The following is an 18,354-nucleotide window of genomic DNA, read 5'->3' on the forward strand; positions in this document are numbered from 1 at the left end:
GTTCCTCAGACAGAACACCAAAGGACACCACTCACAAACAGATCACAGATCAATACACCAGTATTGTTGACGTGGTTAAAACCCTCAAAGAGGGAAACAGTCCGTAGCTTGAGCCAACGTGGCCACTTTAGGCAATTTATTAATAAAATAATGTAAATTTACATAAGCTTCTCTCATGAACAGTTACCCTACAAATGACCCTCCATGCTCTTTAAATAGAGATCATGGACCAATCGGGTGTTAAGCCACGGATCAAGTGTTGGTAATACCGAGGAGAGAATGAACCGTCGAATCACCACATATCGTGACCGTCGGATTGTAAGTTACAAAAGTACATACTAAAGAAACACACTTTACCTAAATCTACACTAGACCAAGTTATACTTAACTATTTGTTGGCATTATGATTCAGGTTTGGCGCTATGGCACAGGTGTTGTACTTGATGGCAACTCACTCAAGTGGCAAATCCTTGTTCAGGCTCTCAAAATGATAGAAAATAAGGGGTTCTCAGGTACTCCGTTCAAAAGGTGTGGACCCGCAGGCACGCCATTCACAAAGTGCAGTCATGTCCACAGGATATCCGACTAGAAGGTACGGACCCCAGTACACACACTTTCATGCAGAGAAAAGCGCACGCACGTGGGAAATCCTATGGTGGTCCATGGTATTTAGTCCGACGTATATGATCATATGGTTTTGGTCTATGGTATAGCATCTAAATTATTGAACCCCGGTTTTGGGTCCCTTGTATTGGTTTTCTATGGTTTTGATCCATGGTTTGAATAAGGGATTGCCTATAAAAAGGAAAGGAGATCATTTGGCTAGTTACTTGTGAAATTTGAATATCTTAAGATATGAAATTTTGGGTGATCGGTTTGAAAAGCTAGATCTAAATCAAGGTAAAATCTATAAATTGTAAGGCGGATCTATTGATAGGTTGTGATCTCTCTGGCGCATGATTAGATATGTGGATCTGACTATCTGTGGCACATTGGAGGACTGTTAATTTGGCTCTATTTGGAGGTCCACAGGCAATCCACAGCGCAGGTGCGGGGGTATGTAGTGCAGCAGAAGGCGCAGGTGCGGGGGTACGCAGCGTAGCAGAAGGCGTAGGTGCGGGGGTCCGCAGCACAGCAGAAGGTGCAGGTGTGGAGGTAAGCAGAGCAGCAGAAGGCGCAGGTGCGAGGTACGCAATGCAACAGAAGGTGCAGGAGTGGAGGTATGCAACACAGCAAAAGGCGCAGGTGCGGGGGTCCACAGCGTAGCAGAAGGCATAGGTGCGGAGCTGCGCAGTCCAGACACAGAAGAACTGTGGATATTCGCAGGTTTCTATTGGTGAAGTTGTGGACTTTTCTTAAAATACTTGTTGGCTTCCTTTTATCTATTGCTGCAGAGTTTTGGGTTTAGATTACTGGTATTGCTTTTCTGGTTACTGCATTCTGAGAAGTTATTGGTTGACTCATTGGGTGATTGTAAAAGGAGATTGGTTGATTCACATGTACTTGATGATTATTTGATGTTCATGGATCCAGTTTGAAAATTTATGAAATGTGGTCCTTGGAAGAAAAGAAGTAGGTCAGCACCTACATACTAGTAGATCAGCTAGTACAAGAGCTAAGGGGGTTGTAGCTCCCTTCCAGGAGAGACTGGAAAATGAGAGAGGGTTGTAGCTCTCAGCAGGTTGCAGCCTGGATACTGGTAAAGGACTGCACCAGTACAAAATCATTGTAAAAGAAGTTTCTAATTGAAAGAATATAGAGACATATTGCAGCAGGTGGTTTTCACTCACATTGGGTTTCCACCTTATATCTAGTGTTCTTTGGTGTGACTATCTATTTTTGTTGTTCTTACTCATTATTTGATACTGACATACAAATTAATGATCAATATCTGAAGAATAAATTAAAGTATAAATCTGGAAGATATATTGAATAGAATTTGATACTACTGATTCACCCCCCCCTCTCAGTATTATTCCCAACAATTGGTATCAGAGCAGGTCCTTCTGAAGAAGCTTGATCGCTTGAAGGAAGATCCATCATCATGAGCAACTACGAGAGAGAAGCATCTATCAGGCCACCAATTTTTGACGGGACAAACTTCGTATATTGGAAGGTAAGAGTTACTGCCTATCTTCAATCTCTTGGTACAGAAGTCTGGGACATCATAGATACAGGGTACACTTTTCCATCAGCAACTCCTACAGATCCGGCTGAGAAGAAGAAATATGAAACAAATGTAAAGGATGTCAATACTCTGTTAAGATGTCTATCTCAATCAGAATTCATGAAGGTTATGCAGTATAAATCCGCAAAAGAAATATGGGACAAGATTGTTCTGAGCTATGAAGGAGATGAACAGGTAAAACGAGCAAAACTTCAAACCCTCAGAATTCAGTATGAAAATCTTAGAATGCACAATGATGAAAGTGTGGCTAACTATTTCCTTTGTGTAGATGAGATTGTTAATTGTATGAAAAAATTGGGTGAAGAAATAAAAGAGGCTGTTGTGGTTGAAAAGGTTCTAATATCTTTGTCCCCTAGGTTTGAATCTAAAGTTTCTACAATAGAAGAGAAAGAAAATCTACGAAACCTTACCATGTCATAGCTGCACGGAATTCTGACTGCTTATGAAATGAGGAAAGGAGGACCATCAGACAGGAGAGAAGTTGCCTTCAAGGCTTCAGGCAAAGGAGATTACTACGAGTCAGGATACGTGTCAGAAGAAGAAGAAGAATCAAATTTTGTCAAAAACCTTCAACGGGGTGTTGGACGATTCCGAGGTAAGTTACCTTTCAAATGCTTTGCTTGTGGAAGAGTCGGTCACTATGCTGCCAAATGTCCTCATAAGGATAAGATTGACAAGGGGAAGGAACCTGTTAGATGGAACAAGAAACATAATGCAAATAAGAAAAGCTATTACACTCATGAAGATAGTGATGGAATTTCAAATAGTGACAAAGATGAACGAGGTAATTATAAACTTTTAATGGATTTTGAAGATGATGATTACATGGATGCTATAGATGAAGAAGGTCTTTATGAAGAGATTTCTAAACTCAAAATTTGTTTAGAAGAGAAAAATATGATTATTTATTCTCTGCAATGTCAACTGGCTGAAAGGGAAAACATCATGAAAAATTGGAATGTGAAATTGTTGGTCTTAGAAAAGAGATTGAGAAAACAAAAGCTCTTAATCTTAAATTTGTTAAAGGATCTGAAACTCTGGATGAGATTATCAATGTGTAGCGTTCCCCACTAATCAAGACAGGTCTGGGATATAATGGAGAAGCATCTCAAGCATCCACCTCCAAAAGCTATCTTGATGAAGCAAGAAGGAGCGAGCAAAGGCCTAATAGAAATCATCAAGGACAGTTTACCTCAAGAATGAACAAAGACTATCAAGAAAATTGGGTGCAATCTACCTTAAGGACAAACAGAAGCCACAACCAGCCACAGGTAAAAGCTTCCCAATTTTCCTCAAGAATGGATGTTAGTAGAAACTACAATCGGTTGGTTGATAGATTTGAAAATCGCAGGAGTTTCTTCAATGGCCAATGTTTCTCTTGCCATAACTTTGGTCACAAAGCAGCTCAATGTGTTGCCTATAAGACAATCATGACTAGAGAAGCTCAAAAAAAAAGATGACTGGAATCACGAAAAGGATCTATAACAACTTTTCCGCCCTTGAAAGTGAAATTGAATGTTCTATTTGTAATAACTCCGGTCATGAAGATTCTGAATGCAGGAGCAGGTTTCGGAAGACAACTCGGAAGGAACAAACCTCAAATTCCAAAACATGGAGAATGAAGGAACCGCAACCAGAAAGATGTGGGATAGCTTTATATGCAGAAGGACAAGAAAATCAATGGTACATCGACAGTGGATGTTCGAAGCATATGACAAGTGATAAAGAAATCTTCAATCATATAGTGCTTTAGAAAAGGGAAAGAAAGTTTCTTTTGGAAATGATACCCCTGCAGTCATAAAAGGAAAAGGCACTGTTTAGTTGAAAGAAAAAGTCAAAGCTGGAAATGTTTTGTATGTTGATGGCTTGAAGCATAATCTACTGAGTGTCAGTCAGATGTGCGATCAAGGAATTGAGGTAATATTTCGATCAAATGGATGTAGTGTTCGTGATCTTGATACAGGAAAAACAATGATCAAAGGCATAAGAACTCCAAATAATTTATACATATTTGAAGAAGGACAACAACAATGCTATTTGAGCAAAAATGATGAACACTGGTTATGGCACCAGAGGTTGGGGCATCTAAGATTTTCACAGATAAGGAAAGCATGCAAGTACCAGGCAGTTCATGGTCTTCCAAACATCAGAATTCCAGACAACAAAATATGCAAATCATGTCAGTTTGGTAAGAAAACCAAAACTAACTTCCTTGAGAAGGAAGGATCAACTAGTAGGCCACTTGAACTTGTCCATACTGATGTATGTGGACCATCTAGGAAAAGGTCACCTCGAGCAGAAGAATATTTCATATTATTCATTGATGACTTTTCCAGGATGTGTTGGATAGGACTTATGAAGCACAAAGATGAAGCCTTTGAAAAGTTCAAATCATTCAAAGCCTTGGTGGAGAATGAATTAGATCACAAAATCAAATGCCTCAGGTCTGATAGAGGTGGGGAGTTTACCTCGAATGAATTTTTTGACTTCTGTGAAGAACATGGAATAAGAAGGGAATTCTCTACAGCTAGGACTCCTTAGCAAAATGGAGTAGTGGAAAGGATGAACAAAATGGTTCAACAAATGGCTCGTGCTATGCTTGATGAGTCTGGAACTCTCGCAACCTTCTTGGGTGAAGCTGCATTTGTTGTGGTTGTTATTCTCAACAAAACAAATGTTCGAGTGAACAGCACTCAAACTCCTCATGAGCTCTGGTATGGTGAGACTCCTTCGGTAAAACATTTCAAAATTTTTGGAAGCAAATGCTATATTAAGAATAATGATGAACATCTTGGAAAATTTGAACCTAGAGTAGATGAAGGCATTCTCCTTGGTTATTCTCCCCACAGCAAAGCATACAAGTGTTACAATAAAAGACTTGGAAGAATTGTTGACAGCATTGATGTAGTGGTTGATGAAGAAGGAAACATTCCTAGGCAAGTAAATTATGAAAATATCGAAGAGGATGAAGTCCATCCTTCAAATCAGACTGATGATGAAAAAGAACCTCAAGAGGCACCAGAGGAACAGATAAGGATAGAAGAGAAGACTCCATCCAGGTACGTTCAGAAGAATCATCCAGAATCTCAAATTTTGGGGCAGAAAGAGGCAGGTATACAAACAAGAAGAACAATTGCAGAAGCCTCAAGCTATTTGGCATTGCTCTCCTCCACTGAACCACAAAATGTAAAAGAGGCATGCAAAGATGAATGCTGGGTCAAGGCAATGGATGAAGAACTTGAGCAGATTGAAAAGAATAACACTTGGGAGTTGGTTCCTAGACCAAAAGATAAGAATGTTATAGGGACAAAATGGATCTTTAAAAACAATTTGAATGAAAATGGGGAAGTGATTAGAAACAAGGCCAGACTTGTTTGTAAAGGGTATGCTCAACAAGAAGGAATAGACTCTGAAGAAACTTTTTCTCCCATTGCTAGACTTGAGGCCATCCGAATGTTCCTTTCTCTCTCAAGCTTTCAGAAGTTCAAAGTATTTCAAATGGACGTGAAATCAGCCTTTCTGAATGGAGACTTAGAAGAAGAAGTGTACATTGAGCAACCAGATGGTTTCATTCTTGGGAATGATCCAAATCTTGTATGCAGACTAAAAAAGGCTCTCTATGGGCTTAAACAGGCTCCAAGGGCTTGGTACTACCGTTTGGACAAATATCTTCATCAACAAGGTTTTTCAAAAGGATCAGCAGATAGCAATCTGTATATAAAAATTGAAAATGACAAATTGCTAATACTTGTTGCGTATGTAGATGATATTATCTTTGGCAACAATGAAGAAGCTATGAGTCAAAGCTTTGCCTTGGTGATGCAGAAAGAATTCGAAATGTCTTTGCTTGGAGAACTGACATATTTTCTTGGATTACAAATCCAACAAAATGAAGGCGGTATCTTTTTGTCTCAAACCAAGTACCTCAAGCAGATTTTGAAGAAGTATGGCATGGAAGATCCAAAACTAGTATGTAAACCTATGGTTACAGGATGCAGCCTCAGTGCAAATGATGAATCAGCAGCAGTGCATCAACCAACCTATAGATCCATGATTGGAAGTCTGCTTTATTTGACAGGTACCCAACCAAATATCATGCACGCAGTAGGAATAGTTGGAAGATTTCAGGCAAATCCAAAGGAAACTCATCTTCAGGCAGTTAAGAGAATCTTCAAGTACCTTCAAGGAACTCAAAACTATGGCTTATGGTATCCTAGAGATACAGATCTCACACTTCATGCTTATACAGATACAGATTGGGCTGGAAGCGTGGATGATAGGAAAAGCACTAGTGGGGGTGCATTCTTCATGGCTTCTAGATTAGTATCTTGGTTCAGCAAGAAACAAAGTTCAATTGCTTTATCAAGAAGAGTATGTGGCTGCTGCATCTTGTTGCACACAACTTCTTTGGATGATGCAAACCTTGCAAGACTTTCAAATCACTTGTACTCCACCTATCTCCATCCTATGTGATAATACAAGTGCTATCAGCATTTCAAAGAACCCAGTCATGCATTCAAAGATCAAGCATATACCTATCAAATATCATTTTCTTCGGGAACAAGTGCTTGAACAAAAAGTCAAGTTGGAGTATGTTCCTTCTAAGGAAGTTGCTGATATATTCACCAAACCACTGCCCAGGGAGACCTTTGAATACCTCAGGCAAAAGCTAGGGGTAGTTGATGCATCATCTTGTTGTTGAATCTTATCTGTTTCAGAAATTGTTGGTTGTATGCGAGTTTCATATGGGGTATACGCGTACATTCATTGGTTTATGGATTGGTCAAAGACCATCTGGCACAGGTTCAGGGGGATCATTTATTCTTCTAATAATACATTGTTGGCATTATTATAGAAGATATTGGAGGAGAAAGTTCAGAAGGATGCTGATCTGAATATTGCTGCTAATATTTTGTCTCTATGTCTTATATCTCTTTTGTCAAGGTCATTTATGGTGTATGGTGGATTATGGTTCTTCTTGAAGAAATTTTCTTTTACAGATCTGGCCTACAGTCAGGGGGAGCATGATCAGCTCAGCAGAGTAGAGTTTTCAGCATGTTCTCAGGGGGAGCATAACCCTTTGCCCTTGATGACAAAGGGGGAGAATGACTTTGAGGATCTTGGGGTTGCCATCAAGTCCAAAGGGGGAGATTGTTGGCATTATGATTCAGGTTTGGCGCTATGGCACAGGTGTTGTACTTGATGGCAACTCACTCAAGTGGCAAATCTCTGTTCAGGCTCTCAAAATGATAGAAAATAAGGGGTTCGCAAGTACTCCGTTCAAAAGGTGCGGACCTGCAGGCACGCCATTCACAAAGTGCGGTCATGTCCACAGGTTATCCGAACAAAAGGTGCGGACCCCAGTACACGCACTTTCATGCAGAGAAAAGCGCACGCACGTGGGAAATCCTATGGTGGTCCATGGTATTTAGTCTGATGTATATGATCATATGGTTTTGGTCCGTGGTATAGCATCTAAATTATTGAACCCCGGTTTTGGGTCCCTTGTATTGGTTTTCTATGGTTTTGATCCATGGTTTGAGTAAGGGCTTGCCTATAAAAAGGAAAGGAGATCATTTGGCTAGTCACTTGTGAAATTTGAATATCTTAAGATCTGAAATTTTGGGTGATCGGTTTGAAAAGCTCGATCTAAATCAAGGTAAAATCTATAAATTGTAAGGCGGATCTATTGATAGGTTGTGATCTCTCTGGCGCATGATTAGATCTGTGGATCTGACTGTCTGTGGCACATTGGAGGACTGTTAATTTGGCTCTATTCGGAGGTCCGCAGGCGATCCACAACACAGGTGCGGGGGTACGCAGTGCAGCAGAAGGCGCAGGTGCGAGGGTATGCAACGCAGCAGAAGGCACAAGTGCAGGGGTCCGCAGCGCAACTGAAGGTTCAGGTGCGGAGGTACGTAGAGCAGCAGAAGGCGCAGGTGTGGGGTCCGCAGTGCAGCAGAAGGTGCAAGAGCGGAGGTACCAGCGCAGCAAAAGGCGCAGGTGCAGGGGTCCACAGCGCAGCAGAAGGTGTAGGTGCGGAGCTGCGTAGTCCAGACACAGAAGAACTGCGGATATTCACAGGTTTCTATTGGTGAAGTTGCGGACTTTTCTTAAAATATTTGTTGGCTGCCTTTTATCTATTGCTGCAGAGTTTTGGGTTTAGATTACTGGTATTTCTTTTCTGGTTACTGCATTCTGAGAAGTTAGTGGTTGACTCATTGGGTGATTGTAAAAGGATATTGGTTGATTCACATGTACTTGATGATTATTTGATGTTCACGGAACCAGCTTGAAAATTTATGAAACGTGGTCCTTGGAAGAAAAGAAGTAGGTCAATACCTACATACTAGTAGATCAGCTAGTACAAGAGCTAAGGGGGTTGTATCTCCCTTCCAGGAGGGACTGGAAAACGAGAGAGGGTTGTAGCTCTCAGCAGGTTGCAGCCTGCTTACTGTAAAGGACTGCACCAGTACAAAATCATTGTAAAAGAAGTTTCTAATTGAAAGAAGATAGAGACATATTGCAGCAGGTGGTTTTCACCCACATTGGTTTTCCACCTTATATCTGGTGTTCTTTGGTGTGACTATCTGTTTTTCTTGTTCTTGCTCATTATTTGATACTGACATACAAATTAATGATCAATATCTGAAGAATAAATTAAATTATAAATCTGGAGGATATATTGAAAGAATTTGATAATACTGATTCACCCCCCCTCTCAGTATTATTCCCAACACTATTTCCTATGTGTCGGAATATCCTAACATCCCCCCTTAAGAACAACTTGGGATAGGATTGAAGGATGTACAAATATGACACAATAGGAGAAGGAAGGAGGCATTAGAGCCTATCCCCCCTAGTGACAACTCCCTGAACTCCAACCATAAATCGAAGTTTAGTAAACTTCGCCTCTGTGAGAGCCTTTGTAAATATGTTTGCAACTTGATCATCTGTTGAACAATATTGCACTTCAAGAACATGGTCATGAATGAGCTTTCTGATGAAGTGCATGTGCAGTTCAATGTGTTTGTTGCACTGATGTTGGACTGGATCTTTGTATAGTTGAATGGCACTTTGATTATCACACCAAAGTGTAGTCGGATGTTGCTGCTGAAAGCCAAACTCTGCTAGGATCTGACGAAGCCACAGGGCTTCCTTACTAGCTTCTATGACACCATGATACTCTGCTTCTGCTGAAGAAAGAGAAATGGCACTTTGTTTCTTGCAAGCCCATGTAATAGGTCCTGAACCAAGAGTGAACACAGAACTTGCAGTAGACTTCCAATCATCAAGGTCACTAGCCCAATCAGAATCAATGAAACCAACCAATAGAGGAGATGCTTCTGCACTATAATGAATCCAAAACTGAACTGTACCTCAAACATAATGAAGTATTCTTTTAGCTGCTTTCCAATGACTTTCATGTGGGTTTTGCATAAACCGAGCAATAAGGACAACAACAAAGGAAAGGTCAGGATGAGTATGGGTCAGATACAAAAGTTTTCCTACAAGTTCATGGTATAAGGTAGCATCAACTTCAGGGGAAGTACAAGTGACTGAAAGTTTGGCTCCAGACTGAAAGGGAGAAGGGGTTGGCTTACAGTCTTCCATGTGAAAATGGCGTAGAAGATCACAGGCATACTTGGACTGGGAAAGGGAAATACCTTCCTTGGATTGCAAGACTTGAAGACCAAGAAAATAATGCAAGTGTCCTAAGTCTGTCATTTCAAAATTATTTTTAAGGCTGGACTTCACATGGTTTATAAGGTTGGGATCACTACCAGTAAGGATAAGATCATCAACATAAAGAACAAGAATGATAAGAGACTTGCCCACTTTCTTGGTGTAGACAGTATTGTTAGAATGACACCTAGAAAAGCCAGTTTCTAAAAGAAAGCTATCCATTTTGGCATACCAAGCCTGAGGAGCTTGCTTGAGACCATAAAGGGATTTCTTAAGCCGACATACAAGGCTAGAGTTTTTTTGTATAAATCTAGTAGGTTGTTCCATATAGATTTCTTCATGCAAGTCCCCATGCAAGAAGGCAAATTCAACATCCATCTGATGGACTTCCATTTTAAAGACGCAGTAAGGGAAAGAACAAGGCGGATAGAGTTCATTTTGGCAACAGGGGAGAAGGTTTCAGTATAGTCAATGCCTTCAACTTGTGAAAAACCCTTAGCAACAAGACAAGCTTTATGTTTATCAACTTTTCCATCTGGTCCATACGTGGTTCTGTAAACCCATTTGCATCTAACAAGTTTTCGTCCCTTTGGTAGAGGAACAAGATCCCATGTATCGTTTGCCAATAATGAACAATATTCTTCATTCATAGTTGCGTCCCAATATAGATGGCCTGAAGCTTCTGCAAAGGTGTCAGGATCATAATTCGTTGAAGCTTGAGCCAGTAAAGAAGAGGCTCTATCGAACTGAGAACGTGTACGTTGTTGATCTGTAGGATCACCAGCAAGAGTGCCTACTGCATCCCCGAATAGCACAGAACCATTTTGGAAGCTGAGGAGCTGAAGGAGGATCCTGAGAAGGTGGCAGAGGATTGTCATCCTTGCTTTCATCATTTGAAGAAGAAATATTTTCAAAAGTAGAAGAGATAGAGAGAGGTGGCACATCCGCCGAACTAGGCTCGTAGGCCGATATATTTTCAGCAAACTTTACATCTCTTCTAATGATAAAATTTTTGGACTTAAGTGGAATAAGTCTATATCCTTTGACATCTTCAGAATATCCAACAAAAATACATTATTCACTCTTAGGTTCTAAAGCTTTATTCTTCTCATCTGGAATATGGGCCCATGCTTCACTTCCAAAAACACGAAAGTGACTTACATCTGGTTTAATTGAGCTTCTTCTGGAGTGATATTCTTTAAAACCTTAGTAGGAGTGTGATTTATTATGTAATTTGCATAGTTAATTGCTTCTGCCCAAAAAATAAGACTAAGTCCTTTAGATTGAAGCATACAATTAGCCATTTCCTTTAAGGTGCGATTCTTCCTTTCAGCTACATCATTTTGTTGTGGAGTATATGAAACAGTATGTTGCATTTGAATTCCATTCTTAGTGCAAAAGTTGATGAATTTGTTGTTAACATATTCTTTGCCATTATCAGATCTTAGCTTAAGAATTTGATGTCCAGATTGTATTTCAACAAAGGCCTTAAAGGCCAAGAACATGTTAAATACTTCACTCTTGAGTTTTAAGAAGTATACCCAAGTGCGTCTGGAGAAATCATCAATGAAAGTTAAGAAATACTTGTAGCCAGAGAATGAAACAACTGGAAGTGGACCACATAAATCACTATGCACAAGCTGTAAAGGGGTTGAGGCGTGCCAAGAGGCACGTTTTTCAAAACTATCCCGAAGATGTTTTCCAAGTACACATCTGGAACAAACACCATCTCTGCGAGATACCATTGGAAGACCTATCACCATATTTTCTTTACATAGATTCTGAAGGGAGCGATAGTTTAAGTGACCAAATCGCTCATGCCAAAGTTTGCTCACTTCATCATTATGAGCAACAAATACCGAGGGAGGATTTGATGACCCAAAGTTGTTAAACTTATACAACCTTGTAGAATCATCAACAATTCCAGTAGCTAGAATCTGTCTAGGATCTCTTAGGTCCTTAATTACAACATGGTGAGGTGAAAATTCAATGATTTTACCTTCACCTGAATGAGTTATCTAATATATAGATAGAAGGTTGTAGGATAAGGTTGGAACACATACATCATTAAATTGGCCATTGTCTATATGAACAGTTCCAGTCCCTACGACACTAAGAGATCTATCATCACCAACATATATATTTTAGTGTTACAATCATTTAAAGAAGAAAACATGGCTTTGTTTTTGGTCATGTGATAAGAAGCTCCAGAATCAATGAGCCACTCATGAGAATTAGAAGAAGAAGATACATTTAGTGCATATCCAGACCGAGATGTTTGACAACCACATGTAGAAAGTGCTAATCCTGAAGATGAAGTTGAAGTTGAAGAGTGCTCAAAATGGATGTTATGCTTCTTCAATGCTGCTTCCAAGGATTCCATCTTCTTAAAGCATTTGGATTCTAAGTGGTCATCTCGATTACAAAAGTGGCAATGTCGATCAGTGTTCTTCCCTTTGTTTTTATTTGCCTTATCATTTTGTTGAAATGATTTTTCATTTTGAGGCTGAAATTGCTTAGGACCCTTGTTTGGTTTAGGACCATTCTTTTTAGGATACGACTTATTAGGATTCTTTGAATTTGGTTGCTACTGGGCGGCTAAGGCTTTCTTAGAAGAGTTTCCAAGATTAAGAAGACCAAGGTGTAAGAGTTTTTCTTGTTCTCTTATTAAAGAATCACAAAAGGAATCAAAGGAAGGGGACTTGTAGTCTTGTCCTTGAGAAATGAAGGCTTCTCTTGTAGAATGGAAGGTGGAAACAAACACAGAGTAAGTTGGTCCCAACTTAGTAAGAATGGAATAGATAAGGTTACCATCTTCTTTCTTAACCTTAACACCTTCCAAGAGAAGTCTAAGGGTCTTGAACTTGGACAAAAAATCTTCAATGGAAGAAAAATTATTGGGGTCCAATGTAAGCAACTCATTTTCGAGTTGATGGGCTCTAAGTTCATTTTTAATTCCAAAAACTTTAGTGATCTGTTTCATTGCTTCATTAGGAGTATCAAGTTCTGCGATATGGAATCTAAGGTCTGGAGAAATATACATCCCTATCAACCCATGTGCTCGATCTTGCCTATTTTCCCATTTGGCTGCCTTATCTTCATCTTTCGGATTGGTTTCTTGGCCTAAAGGCTATTCTATAAAGACCTTTACTTCTATGTAAATCCACAATGTAGGACCACCATTGGAAGTAGTTGGTGCTGTCAAGAATAACTTGGCATGGACTTTCCATTTTAATAGAAAATAAAGCTATATATGCTAAAACTAAGTGTTCCAATGGAAAGATCTCAAAAAATTAGGCTAATTAAAAAAAAATCGCTCTGAAAACTGCTTCCGGATGAAGAAGTTATGGCTTTTTGAAGAAAAGTTGTTGAAGATGCCGACGAAGTGCGGGAATGGGCGGAAATGAATGATAATGTTATATTTAAAAAAAAATCGCCCCCTTTCCAAACTTAATCTAATTATATCAACAAAGAGAAAGACTTGAACTAAAGACCTCTATTCTCATAAAGTAACTTTGGACCAAGTGAGCTAGTTTAAAAGGTTAGTAATTTTTGGAAAAGAGGAAGGGTTTTTTTTTTTAGTCACCGAAGCTTTGGGGTGCGTGCTTACTTCAGAAAGCTATTTTTCTGCCTGTAAAACAAAAGCCACAAAACCCAAAATGGACATACACAAAAAAAAGAAACAAACCTTATGGTTTGAAGTTAGCTTTACCTGGAAACTAACAATTTTCCTCAATGTTTCTGATTTTCCGAGATCACACTAAGGCGCGGCGGAAAAGAGCATACGCATGAGAAAAAAAAATTCCTTTCTGTTTCTGATTTGCCCAGATCGCACAAATTCGCGGGGCAAAGAGCATATGCAGAAATGAAAGGTGTAGATCCGGTAATAAAAAACAAAGAGATAAATAAACTGAAATAAACAGAGAGAAAATAACTAGAAACTGCAAATAAACATTGTATACCTTTAGATCTTAAAAATGATGTAGCTAGGGCTACCAGAAACCTTTTCGCGTGAAACAAAAGGGGTTCCTCACTAGAACAGATGCTCCTAACACAATAGAGCAGTCCTCTTGGCCCGAAAGTAGTCAGAAACAGTAGATCTAGGAAACGACAGTCGGATGCAATTCTACCAGCTTCAGATTTGGATCACCAATGGATGTGGCCCTCAAATAGCTCTGATACCATGTAGGAATTTACAGGGTAATTTCCTCAGAAGGAACACCAAAGGACACCGCTCACAAACAGATCACAGATCAATACACCAGTATTGTTGACGTGGTTAAAACTCTCAAAGAGGGAAACAGTCCACGGCCTGAGCCAACGCGACCACTTTAGGAAATTTATTAATAAAAGAATGTAAATTTACATAAGCTTCTCTCATGAACGGTTACCCTACAAATGACCCTCCATGCTCTTTAAATAGAGATCATGGACCAATCGGGTGTTAAGCCACGAATCAAGTGTCAGTAATACCGAGGAGAGAATGAACTGTTGAATCACTGCATATCGTGACCGTCAGATTGTAAGTTACAAAAGTACATAGTAAAGAAATACACTTTACCTAACTCTACACTAGACCAAGTTATACTTAACTATTTCCTATGTGTCAGAATATCCTAACATTCAAAAATATCAAAACTACACTAAAAATATGAAGCTTTTCTTGAGAGTTAAATGGAATACTGCTACGCCATAGTGTGGAAATCAAAAGTGAAATTCAATAATAAAAAAACATGGCATTAAGAGTCTCCAAATAAACTAATAATATCAACAAATTTGGGGTGGAAACACCCCAAGAGAACATGCATAATATTATAGAAATTAAATAGCATAATTTGAGGAGAACATATGCCTAAATGGGCCAAGGAAGTGTCTAGGATGATGGGCTTCTCCTCAATCTTTCCTGGTGGTTGAGTTGGGGAACTGGGTGGTCATCCCATCTCCAATCTGGCTAGCCAACCTTGACATCCAACATGTGGTTCTTTAGCTTGTCCAACCTATGCATGATATCTTGAGTTTGACGTTGATCCATTAGGTCCACTATATGAAGGTAGTGACTTTTCCACCCCTAAGAATTTCCTGTATCTGGTACCCGTGGAGCTACTCCCACCATAACCCCTACGTATGAGACCTCCTCTCTCTGTTTGCAAATTTCCTTCTCAACCAATCAAATTTTTTCTTGAATGTCAAGAGGAGTGTGCCCTTGGAAACCATGTGCTAAACAATTTTCTCATAATTGTGCCCTAGAGACTCCCACTGTTCCATCCCCCCCCTCCTCTATGAGGCCTCATAGTGATAGGAAGAAACAAGTCACAATTGATGCTCAGTTGGTGCAAAGCCAAGAGATGGAGTGGACATTAATAGAAGAATGTGGCTAGATAATATTTCTAGGAGGGCAACACATCCAAAAATACTATAAAATCCCCTCCCCTTCTATAATAACCACCAAAGGTGGAGGGAAAGCCAAGGGAGATATGTTAGAGCCCCTTGATTGAGATGTTGAGCTTTGGTTGAAGGACATGGCTATCATTAGGAGCAACACGAGGATGTGATAGAGGAGAAAAAGGCTTACAAGTTGTTGAGGAAGAAAATTGTAGAGGTCTTGGTTTTGTCATCAACATTGCAATTAAGATTTGCCTAGTCCCTTTTGCCACCTTCCTTGGTAAGAAAGGCACAATAAATTGTAACTTGCATGGCGGGGTTGTCATGAGCCCTATCTTATTAAGCCAAACTCTCATTATAATTACTTTAACATCATTATTTTTATTATTTTGAAATAAAATATGATTTATTTTTATGATTATATTTTAAAAATAATTATTTCTTTATAAATATAATTATATCATTTTAATTATTTTTTAAATTAAAATATAATTAATAATAAATTTATTATATTATATTTAGATGGTTAGATGCGTGTTTATGAGATTTTGAATGGGTAACCCATTACTTTATTCCTAGTATAACAAACACTTCAAATATAAACAAGAGGGATGCAAAGTAGCAAGCCCTTGCCAATGTTAATAAAGTCTATAAAGATTATGTAATCAGTCTATAAAGTATATAAATCAACGTTCTAGCTGAACCCAAATTTTGTATACCAAACAGACCATCTCTCATGGTTCAAGTTTATTGGGAGAGTGGTTGCAAAGGAGACAACTTAATTATAAGGCCTTAGGTTAATCGATTGAAAAACTATAGTAATAATCTAAGATTCATGGGAGCAAGAACATAAAGATACATATTCATTTATTCAATACTAGCATTTAATACCGAAGGTCATGACAAGGAAGGAAGCAAGAAACCATTGCACCAAAAAACAATTCTCGAAATTAAGGAAGTAAGGAAAAATATACCAAATTTGGTGTTGAATCTAGAGCTGCAATGCTGCAAGGTGTGGAACAATTTGCAAATGTTGTAAACATGACAATGGGACCAAAGGGTCACAATGTTGTTATTGAACAAAGTTATGGTGCTCCAAAAGTAATAAAGGATGGTGTTACTGTGGCAAAACGTATTGAGTTTAGTGACAAGTTAAAGAATGTTGATGCAAGTCTTGTGAATCAAGTTGTCAATGCTACAAATGATGTTGCAGGAGATGGAACTACCTGTGCGACCATCTTTACTCATGCAATATTCACAGAAGGTTGTAAGTTAGTTGTAGCTTGAATGAATGCAATGGACATGAGATGGGGCATTAGCATGGCAATTGATGCAGTTGTGTCCCATTTGAAAAGTAGAGAAAGTATCATAAGCACATCCAAGGAAATTGCATAGGTAGGCACCATCTCAGCAAATGGTGAAAGGGAAATTGGTGAAATGATTACCAAAGCAATGGAAAAATTTGGCAAGGAGGAAGTCATAACTATTGCAAATGGGAAGACATTGTACAATGAATTGGAGGTTGTTGAAGGAATGAAACTAGACAAGGATATATATATATCTTTGTATTTTATCACAAATGATAAGGCCCAAAAATGTGAATTAGAGAATCCTCTTATTCTAATACATGAAAAGAAAATTTCAAATTTGAATGCAGTTGTTTGAGCAATGGAGCTCGCCTTGAAAAAGAAAAATTATCTTCTGATTTTTTCTAAGGATGTAGAGAGTGGTGCACTAGCAATCCTAATTCTAAATAAAATTCATGGAGTGAAGGTGTGTGCAATCAAAGCTCCAGGATTTTGAGAAAATAGAAAAGGAAACTTTGGGGATCTTGTTGTACTTACTAGTGATCAAATGATTACAGAAGAACTTGGCATGAAGCTTGAAAAGGTTGAAGCTGATATGTTTGGTTCAGCAAGGAAGGTAACTATATTGAAGGATGAAACTATTATTCTAGATGGAGGTGGTGATAAGAAAGATATAGAAGAAATATGTGAGAAAAATTAGGCCTCCATTGAAGCCAACATAACAAACTATGATAAGGAAAAGTATCAAGAAATGTTGGCAAAGCTTTAAAGAGTAGTTGCAGTTTTGAATATTGGTGGAGCTAGTGAGGCAGAATTAGGGGAGAAGGACAGAGTTACAGATGCCTTGAATGCCACTAAGGAAATAGTAAAGGAGGGTATTGTGTCAGGAAGTGGTTTTTCTCTTCTTTATATGAAAAAGGATCTAGAAAAACATTAGATTGGTAAATTAAACCAAAATATTGGATTGCAAATTATTCAGAATGCATTGATGATGCCTGCATATACGATTGTTGCAAATGTCGGTGTCAAAGGTGCAGCGGACGTTGTGAAATTACTAGAGAATATAATATTGACCTTGGCTATGATGTTTCCAAAGAATTTATTCTTTATTCTTGAAACCTTATGTTTATTATTATACCATTTATTCAAAGACCATATTGTGCACATTAGAACAAGTTATCTGAGTTTTGGTGAAGAGCATCATAGAGGCATAGATAAATGAAAATATACAAGAAATTTAATAATGTAGCCAAGCCAATCAACAACCTCTTGACAGTTCAATCCTTTCAAGGAATGTGAAACGCAAATCTAATGAGGAATTGATGGATCAAATTAGAGGAACTGAGTTATTTTTAATTTATGGATCAAATGAGGATTTCAGTTACAAGAATATAGAACTGTATGACCTGTTACATAGTATTTAATTCTTTTTGTTGAGGTTTTTTTTTTAATGAAAATAGTAATGAATGGCTTGAAATAATTAATTTCATTAGACATGCATATATAGGGAAGTAAGTTGAAATACTTATGATGGACTTCATAACACTTTAAACCTCAGTAAACTAATATGAAAAATTCAATTTGTTCTGATACAATGTTCTAGCTAGAACGTTAATTTTAGTAGACATAGTCTTATAAAGACTGAGTTATTCCACTAGATGATGAGAATCAAGCTAAGAACAATTATAACTAGAAAGAATGTAAATGAAATTCTTCCTTTCAAGAATCAAACCCTTTCGTGCTTAACTAAGGAATTGAGAAACCACTAGATTTTTTAATTTCTTAAGAAGA

At 38.5% G+C, this 18,354-nt stretch overlaps 1 pseudogene; it reads left to right on the forward strand.

The window, feature by feature from the left end:
* Positions 1–566: 566 nt before the first annotated feature.
* On the forward strand, positions 567–17,679 carry LOC149230486 (chaperonin CPN60-2, mitochondrial-like; annotated as a pseudogene).
* The last annotated feature ends 675 nt before the right edge of the window (positions 17,680–18,354 follow it).

Source organism: Pinus tabuliformis, chromosome J (genome assembly GCF_031772625.1).
Source record: "Pinus tabuliformis cultivar Carrire ecotype Pingquan chromosome J, CPIR1, whole genome shotgun sequence".
NCBI classification, from domain to species: domain Eukaryota; kingdom Viridiplantae; phylum Streptophyta; class Pinopsida; order Pinales; family Pinaceae; genus Pinus; species Pinus tabuliformis.